The 9983-nt window shown below is 48.6% G+C and overlaps 1 long non-coding RNA gene across 2 annotated transcripts; it reads left to right on the top strand.

Annotated features, from left to right (window-relative positions):
- Nucleotides 1-8076: 8076 nt before the first annotated feature.
- Nucleotides 8077-9519, top strand: LOC119364038. 2 transcript variants are annotated; one of them, XR_005174631.1, is made up of 2 exons: nucleotides 8077-8788; nucleotides 9018-9519. It is a non-coding gene; the product is annotated as an uncharacterized LOC119364038 (long non-coding RNA). The 2 variants fall into 2 exon arrangements; XR_005174630.1 differs by having other exon boundaries at nucleotides 9013-9519.
- Nucleotides 9520-9983: the final 464 nt, after the last annotated feature.

Raw genomic sequence — 9983 nt, 5'->3', positions numbered from 1 at the left:
TCTACTCTCCCTCTCTCTCGTCATCGAACGCGCCTGCCGCCACTGACTTGCACCACCGCGGCCATGGCATCTCCCTCGTCCTCTCCACCAAGTCACGCCATGCCAGGTACTCGGGAACGCCGCCACCACCGTCATCTTCAAGATCGGGGGGGGGGGCGAGATCGCCGCTGCCGTTTCATCGTCACCAAGTCGTCCCCGAGCCCACTTAGCGTCTCGTATGACTCCCCGTGAGCTCCTCTTCTTTTTCCCTCACTCCATGCACTTGATTTCGTCCCCTAGCTAGCAGCCCCGCCGGACCCGTGAGCTCACCGCCGCCGGACCTCACGCTGTCGAGGCCAAAGCCCGTTTCCACCGCTCGTGAGCACGCGGATGTGCTCCTAGCATCTTCAGGGAGCTAACCCGCAGCCCATCCTACTCCCTAGCGCACTGCAGCACCGCACCGCACGCACCCGGGCTCCGGTCGCCGCCCAACTTGCCGCCGCCGCCGCTACAGATCACCCCGCGACTAGCCGGTGCCTCCCCTGGATGCGGGCGAGCGAGGGCAACTCACTGGTGCCCTTGGCTTGACCTACTGCCGCCCGTAGCGCCGCTCCAGCGACCTTCCGCGCGACTTGAGGTCGTTGGCGTCTAGCCCCGGTGGCTGGTGACGTGGCACCGTCATTAGCCACTAATGAACCCGCTAATTAACCCCCTCTCTCACTAGCATATGGGCCCCACGCCTGAATTAACCCTGGGTTTATTTTTTGCTTAGATTAGTTTATAACCCAGCGGGACCCACGTGTCAGAACTGACCCTGCTGATGTGGCCGTTGACCAGGCCCACCTGTCAGCGACACTAACCAGTCCTATGTCACTGACGTGTGGACCCCACACGTCAGGTTTGACCTGGACCAACCCCTGTTGACTTGCTGACTTCACGCTAACGTAATGCTAATGTAGTAATCACTTTTCTGGATTTTAAATAAATCTAAACGATTTATTTATTTTCAGAAAATGTCCTAAACTTCTAAAAATCATAGAAATTCAACCGTAGCTCATAATGAAATAAATTATATATGAAAAATTATCAGAAAAATATGAAGAATCTGTTTATGGCCTCTCAAGAATGTTTGATCAACTTACAACCATTGTATATGACAATTTGTATAAAAGGCATTTGAATATCCACATATGGAGTTTGAATTTGAATCTTGGATTCAAACCAACTCCATCTAACCTGTTGCTAGTTGCATTAGCTCAAATCTCAGCATATTGACATGTCATGATCATGCATCATATTGTTGCATTGCATTGATTGTGTTTCTTCTATGTTGCTGGTATTTGTTCTCCCTAAGTAGACGTGGTTCCGACGATGAGATTGATGACACCGATGAAGAGCTATATTATCTTCAGAAGTTCCAGGCAACCAAAACCCCCTTGTTCATTCCGATACAATCCCACTCTCTCGCTCCTACTCTCTTTTACTGCATTAGGACAACAACTATTCATCTGTTAGTTGTTGCGGTAGTTGAACCCTTTTCATCTGCATGACCTGTCATTGCCACAGTAAATAGATGAAACCCACTAGCATGAGTAGGAGTTGTTTGAGCCCTGATGTGCCTCCTCATTCATGCTTGTTTGTCATGCCTGGTTCATCGGGGATGAATCAGAATGGTGATGAACATGTCCTACTATGTGTGAGCTAAGTGTGTGAACACGATTTGGTAAAGGTAGCAGTGAGAGGCCATGTAGGAGTACATGGTGGGTTGTCTCATTGAAGCCGTCCTCAGGAACTGAGTTCTGTGTTTGTGATCCATGAAACAACTACTACCATGCATTGGGCCCTGAAATATGACCCCGCTTGACTTCTTAACCACCCTAGTCCTCTGTCTAGGAGTTGCAAGTAGTTTCTGGTGTTTGTAGTATGCTGGAGGCCGTGCGCAGCGCTGACCCGAGGGGTGGGCTGTGATGCGGTAGGCACGTGGCCGGGTATGCCGGGCGCCCGTTTGGTGTCGCGGAACCCTGTACACATTGTTCAGAACCGTATGTGGAAACCTCGGCCGGACTCCCTGCGAATGGAACCTTAATAGGCGATTAACCTGGACTAGAGACTTGAGTGTTTAGGTAGGTCGTGGTCTACACCCACGTCGGCTTTCGCTTGAAGTCTGCCGAGCACATGTCGTGTGCAGACGCTAAGTGGTGGAAACATGTATGAAGAAGTACACCCCTGCAGGGTTGTAAACAATCTATTCGAATAGTCGCGTCCGCAGTAAAGGACTTCTGGGTTGCCTGTACAGTTCATAGATAACTTGAAGTGGATACTCTAAAACTCGCAAGATAAGCGTGAGTGCTATGGATGGCCTTCTCATAGGGAGACGGGAGCGGATCCATAGTGGTGTATTGTTATGGTGAATATGCGGACTCGTGTGCGCCACCTCAAAAGAGTTACTTGCAGTCGTAGTTTAGGATAGCCACCGAGTCAAAGCTGGCGTGCTGTAGTTAAACTCCACCACCCCCTTTGTTGATACCGATGCATATGTAGTTAGTTCTGATGTAAGTCTTGCTGGGTACATTTGTACTCACGTTTGCTTAATTTATGTTTTTGCAGAGAGACTTCAGTCTCGGTAGTAGTCCCGCATGGACTTCGATGTTTAGCTTGTTACCTCAGCTACGATCTTGTGCCGTCAGCAGGATCTGGTAGATAGTCAGGCTTCTCAGCCTTTTTCTTTTATAGTTGTCTGTACTCAGACATGTTAAGCTTCCGCTTATGCTTTGACTTGTATGCTCTGAATGCTGGGTCGAGAGACCCATGTTTGTAATATCTCGCTCCTCGGAGCCTATTGAATAAAATACTTGAGTTGTAGAGTCATGTTGTGATGCCATGTTGTATTTGCACATATCGAGCATATTGTATGTATGTTATTGAAATGCTTGGTATGTGTGGGATCTGACTATCTAGTTGTTTATCCATGTTAGCCTCTCTTACCGGGAAATGTCTCCTAGTGCTTCCACTAAGCCTTGATAGCTTGCTACTGCTCCGGAACACTTAGGCTTGCCGGCATGTGTCCTTCTTTGTTCTTGTGTCTGTCCCTTCGGGGAAATGTCACATGGTGTCTACCAGAGTCCTGTTAGCCTGCTACAGCCCAGTTTACTGAAGTCCTGCTAGCCCAGTTGCTACAGCCCGGATTCACTCGCTGATGACCGACATGTTCGTTGCTGGGTCATGTATGCCTGTCCCTGTAAGTTAGTGCCACTTTGGGTTCACGACTAGCCATGTCAGCCCGGGCTCCTTGTCATATGGATTCTAGCGACACTATCATATACGTGTGCCAAAAGGTTCAAACAGCCTCGGGCAAGGTAAGGCGACACCCGTGGGAATACCGTGCGTGAGGCCGCAAAGTGATATGAGGTGATACATGCTAGATCGGTGTGGCTTTGAGTCGGGGTCCTGACATTGGGACCGGGTGCCATGATTTCAGATCTAAATCGTTTATGTTATCACCATTATATCCATGTACTAGATCCGATCTTGCAAGTTATAGTCACCTACTACGTGTTATGATCCGGCAACCCCGGAGTGACAATAGTCAGGACCACTCCCGGTGATGACCGTAGTTTGAGGAGTTCATGTATTCATCGTGTGTTAATGCTTTGTTCCAGTTCCCTATTAAAAAGAGGCCTTAATATCCCTTAGTTTCCAATAGGACCCCGCTGCAACGGGAGGGTAGGACAAAAGATGTCATGCAAGTTCTTTCCATAAGCACGTACGACGATTTATAGAATACATGCCTACATTATATTTATGAACTGGAGCTAGTGCCGTATCGCCCTAGGTTATAACTATCTCATGATGAATATCATCCAAAGAGTCACCGATCCAATGCCTACGATTTTATCATATATTGTTCTTGCTAACTTACTACTGTTGCTATTGCTATCATTACTGCTACAATATAACTGCTATCACTGTTACTGTTATTGTTACTACCGCTGCTATCATCAAAACTATCATACTATTATGCTACTAATCATTTTGCTGCAGATAATTAATCTCCATGTGCGGTTGAATTGACAACTCAGCTACTAATACCTTCAAATATTCTTTGGCTCCCCTTGTGTCGAATCTATAAATTTGGGTTGAATACTCTACCCTCAAAAACTGCTGTGATCCCCTATACTTGTGGGTTATCACTCATAGAGGAGACGGCCTCAGTCTCTCCGGACGCAGCTTTCGGAGGGCCTCTGTGGCGGGGCCCGTCCTTGGGCCCCTTGCCCTTCTTCTTGATTTTCTTCTCCGATGCCTGATAAGGCACCGGGAGCAGCATCTCCTCCAGCTGAGGAGTGACTGGGTCTTCAGGCGACGGAGCTGAACTCTTAATCAACTCCGACTTCTTGGTCCAACCCTGTGTACAATGGAAAGTTCACAATGCAAAGCCGGATACAATTCTTTTATGGAGGAAAGCCGATGTGTACTATTCAAGGAACCCTGCTTACAATACCGAAGACAATCTGCATGTCGGACACGTCGTCATTGAAGACTAGTTCAGGGGCTACTGTGGGAGTCCTGGACTAGGGGATCCTCGGTCGTTCGATCTATTGGATATGGGTCGGACTGATGGGCCGTCAAGATACAAGAAAGAAGATCACCTCTCATATTTGGAACGGACTCCCGTATGCGTGGATGGCAAGTATAGGTGTCTGGACATGTTATTTCCTTTCTGTTAAACCAACTTTGTACAACTCTAAGCCCCTCCGGTGTCTATATAAACCGGAGGGTTAGATCGAAGGCAAAAAACACAACATTGCTAGGCTAGCCAATCTAGGGTTGGCCAACACGATCTTATGGTAGATCAACTCTTGTAACCCCTATACCCTTCGAATATAATCAAGCAGGAGTAGGGTTTTACCTCCATTAAGAGGGCCCAAACCTAGGTAAACACTGTGTCCTTTGTCCATAGTTACCACCGGTCCTCAGACATACATCTTGGGCCCCCCTACCTGAGATCTGCCGGATTTGCAATAATAGAGGATTGTTGATGAAACAATAAACAAATAAATAGAAGATGGTCATGTTTGCAGTCTCTCTTAAGACTAACTAGTTGGAGAAAGATTAAGCAAATAGTTGGAGCAGATTAGGCTCATAGTTGGATGAGGAGGATAGAGCAAAACCAATCTCCTTTTATGCAGTCACATTGAAATGTAGAGACGTTGCCCGTGTGACATTTTAGTAGAACTGCACAAAGCACTCTTAAGAAAAAAGTGATATGTGTAGTTCACCAAAAGGTCACAATAATAACAAGGTGAATGGATAGCTCTGTTTGCAAAGAAGAGGTAGAAAGGAAACAATTACTAGCCAATAACAATTGATGACACATACGACGACAAAAAAGAAGCATATTCCTTGTCCTAAGAGAAGATAATAGCACAGTTGCGTTTATCTAAAATGGTGTAAAAATGAGATTGCAATATGGAAAGTACGCCGGATGAGCTACATTTTGGGCAAAGAACTAGGGAAGATCCACATGCAAGATTTTCCACATGCAACGACATGGGAAGATGGGCAGTGGAGCAAGGCCGGAGGGGCTACCTGGGGGTCATCGGGATGTAACTACGAGAGCAGCGGCGGGCGGGATCTGCCCATACTGCAGCAGCGAGCAAGTGGCATAGACCCTACCACGTCGTAGCTTGGTCAGAGAGAACGGTGGGTACCACAGATCGGGACGTGCTACCTCGGCACCGTCGAACAGATAAACGATGCACATCCTCCCTTTCTGCTGGCGGGCGTGATGTGGTCGGGTCAGTGACAAACCGTGAGAGAGAGAGAGAGGCCACCACGCCTTGTGTGAGATACTCTGAAGAGGGACAAATCCCGGCAGGCAGACTCCATTGTATATAGTGGAGCAGACTACCTTTTTCTCCATAAAATCAATTTATTCTGTGTACATGCCATTGAGCGATATAACTTTATTTAAAAATAATGTGCTGACGCATCAAGTCGAACATTGTTTTGTGCACATGTGGTACACGACCACCGTAGGTAAACAACCACTACATGTGCTCAAATTAGCACGTGGGCTGCCAATTCATACAGAAACGAGCTCCACCGTGTACTCGCGCGGGTGTGGCTGCGCACAAAGCATGAGTACTTGCACCTATTCTGTTCGTGTACATACACCACCTACGTGGGTTTGTGTGAGAGACATACAAACGTAGAGAGATGTAGTGTGTGGGTTCGTGAGAGCATTTTTTGGGGGTGGGGGTGACAGCTAGACAGGGAATATGTGTCGATGATATTTCAATCAAAAAATGTAACATATGCAATGTGTGTGAAACAAAGGCCTGGATATATCATACATATATAGAGAGGGGGCGATCCACAAGAAGATATTGGAGGTATCATCGGCATGAGGTATCCATAGAATCAAAGAGAGGGATGATGATGTGTGTGTGTGTGCGCGCACACACACGATCGATAAAGTGTGTCATCTAATTTGTGTGTGCCCACGTCAAAGATATAGGGTGGCTGGCCTACTAGAACGTGAGATGGGACAAGTGCAGTTTGTCTCTGTGGCATGGATACCTACCTACAGCACTCGACTATCGGTGTGTGTGTGGGGGGTGGGGTGGGGGCGTGAGAGATAGACAGGGAATATGTGTCAATGATATTTCAATCAAAAAATGTAACATATGCAATGTGTGTGAAACACAGGCCTGGATATAACATATATAGAGAGGGGCTATCCATGAGAAGAGAGTGGAGGTATCATCGGCGTGAGGTATCCATAGAATCAAAGAGAGGGATGATGTGTGTGTGTGTGTGTGTGCATGCGATCGAGAAAGAGTGCGATCGACTTTGTGTGTGCCCACGTCAAAGATATAGGGTGGCTGGACTACTGGAAAGTGAGAGGGAACAAGCCCAGTTTGTGCTCTGTGGCTTGGATACCTACCTACAGCGCTCGACTATCGGTGTGGGGGTGAGGGGGCAGAGACCTAACTATAGAGGTACAACGGCTGGTATATGTATGGAGGAGGAGAGAGACCTATCTTATGTATTGAGGGAGATCGATCGGCATCCAAGCATATGTGTAGGAGAGGAATAAGGTTCAGAGAGAGACAGAGCTAGAGTTCGGAGGGGTTAGTGGTGGAGTTGCTTCTGACAAATGGTGGGAGAGGCTTGCTAGACAAACGGAGGGCACGCCTGCAATATCAAAAAGAGAGGGGGTGTCTGTTTGTATGTGCACGTGCATGTGAGAGACGGGTCAGGAGGCATGCATGAATGATGAGGGGGCGATATGGCTAGGGTAAGTAGACATAACTACATAGGAAGATCAATCGTCCTTTGTCAGAGAAAGGAGAGACATAACTTGTGAGGTACGTCGATCGATGTGTGGGGAAATATAGTTAAATTCGACCTAGGTATATGTAGGGAGATTGATCGGTATACATGCATGTAAGTGTTAGAAGCTAATAAGGCCTGATGAGAAGGATAGAGAGAGAGGGATGCAACTAGGAGGTGGTGTGAGAGGCATACTATATTGAGGGGGGAGGAGTGTGCGAGTACGATATCGATGAAAAGAGGGGCGGGAGTGAGACATGGACGATGAGAAGAGAACAGGGAAAGCTTGTGTTTGTGGTAGGCACACCTTGCTAAAGAGGCATATCAATCAGTGTGTGCCGGGAAGAAGGAGCTGGGGGCCTGCAAACACCGTGGGTAAGCGACCTAAAGTAAAAGGACGAATTTGCGCCATGGAGCTAGAGAAAGTTAGTGCTAGCTACAAAGATAAGAGGATTGTGTTGGTGTAAAAGACGAATAGAGATCATAATTCATTATAAAAAGTGAATTCGGATATTTGAAGAATTTATCACAGTGTTCTAAACCGATGCATGCGTGAATATATATAATGGTGATATGCATAGTGTGGCTATGAACATGTTATACTCTACACATATATATATATAGAGTGTGTCTATTATGATAACACCCTTAAGAGTCTTATTCTGCACATCACTTTCTTATTCTCCTAACACTAACACAGACGAGTTGTGCGCAGATGAAAAAGAAAACCCCCACGAGCCCACCGCAGCCACCCTTCCGTGGTCAAAACACCAGCATCACCACCAACCACCCACCTTCTTCCCCCGCCCCATACCTCTGGCCATCCCTGCCGCTGTGGATCTCGCCCACGTCCCACGTCCCCACCTCCCACCCATCCCAGCCGCCGCCTCCCATGTCGCGCCCCACTTCCCTCCCCACCTTCTCCGAAGCGGCGACCCCTACCCTCCCCACCTTCTCCGGCGGCGCCGCCCACCACCTTCTCCGGCCACATCCCATGGCACCACCTTCTACGCCGGCCGCCACCCTTCTCTTTCTCCCTCGCCATCAGCGGTCATGGCGGGATCCGGCCGCTCCTCCGCCCCCGACGCGGCCTCAGCCACCGGATCCAGCCGCCACGACCATTGGTGCGGCCATAAACGACGAATCCGGCCGCCGCCGACCCTCAGTGTGGAATCCGTCCACTCGCGCAGCCCGGCGCTGGATCCGACGAAATCCACACCAGTGCCTCTGCTGCCCGCGGCGGATCCGGCCCTGGTCGTCCTCTCCCTCTACGGCAGGGAGGCCCCGTCGAGCAACTCCCCTGCTTGCCACCGGGAGGAGGCCAGTCAGGAGGCATGCACTAGCACCCCTCCGCTTCCCGCGGCGGATCCGACGAGCAAACCAACCTACTCATTCAGCAAAAATCCGCGCACGTGCAGCCGGGCTCCTTCCCCCACCGCATAAATCTGACCCCCGTCGCCTCCTCCTCATTCAGGTGACCTTCCCCTACCTCCTCTAGAGCAAGACGATGAGGGGCTCTTCTCCCCAACCTCTCTGCCAACCCCTTTCCTCTTATTCTGACGAGGTCCCAGCCACCAACGGCATGCAGTACGGAGGCGCGATGCCATGCAGCTCACCATGTGCATCCCATCCCAGTATTGTTGCTGTTTAGAATAATTTCCAATGTTTTTCAGAAAAACTGATGTAATTTGGGTGCAGTGCAGTTCAGAAGCTTCCATTGGGTATATTTTGCAGTGCGTTGATGCAGTCCATTGGGGGTGAGCCCTCACAGTATTCGGCATGTGTCGTGCAGTGCGGTGCACGCGGTCGTGCAGTCCGGTGGCGGTGCCCATGTAAGAAGTGCTGTGAGCATTTCGTCGCAAATCAACCCCTCCTAATCCGTTCAAGCGCCGACGGGACCCTATCTCCAGCTCACTGAAGTTTGTTTTGCAGCTAGCTTGCTTGTACAGTGCATTTACAGTGCATGCATTACGTCTGGCGAGCGCGTGCGCTTCGGCGGCGCAGACCATTTGCATTCTTGCTATGTTAATGCGTGCGATTCAGTGCATTTCAGAAAAAAAAATGAAGTTGGGTTGTACTTTGTGTGTGATTGTAATGTGGAGACATAAAAAGGGACTATTTGTGTGGATTACTCAGTTTGTAAAATCGTTTCTTTGTAAAAGCAGTGCGCTCGGTGAACCGAAGAAGTACATTTTTCAAAATTATTGTAGTTGCATTGTTAAAAAAAGTTGTGGTTCCCTTATTGGAGTGCACACGAAAGTAAAATTGCATTGGGAGTTGCAGTGCACTTCGTTGTCGCGTACACATGATGATTTTCACTCCGTTTGATGCAGTGCGGTTTCAGTGTGAAGCAGTGCACTGATCTATCGGATGTAGCGCACTTCGTTGTTGCGTACACACGATGATTTCACTCCGTTTTGATGCAGTGCGGTTTTGGTCTGAAGCAGTGCACTTTGGTCGTGCGTACGCAAGAACATTTTCAGTCTATCAAATGCAGTGCGGTTTTCAGTCTGAAGCAGTGCACTATCTGTCTGATGCAGTGCACACGACGATTTGGGTGTCACAAAAAGCAGAGTGTCCGCATTTTTGTAAAATCGAAACTGCTCTTAAACCATAAGGAATTAGCGGAAGTGTTCTACATAAAAAAGTTGCGCCTCGTCGATATCTTT

This window comes from Triticum dicoccoides, chromosome 2B (genome assembly GCF_002162155.2).
Source record: "Triticum dicoccoides isolate Atlit2015 ecotype Zavitan chromosome 2B, WEW_v2.0, whole genome shotgun sequence".
NCBI classification, from domain to species: Eukaryota; Viridiplantae; Streptophyta; class Magnoliopsida; order Poales; family Poaceae; genus Triticum; species Triticum dicoccoides.
This window is presented reverse-complemented; position numbering and strand designations above follow the sequence as displayed.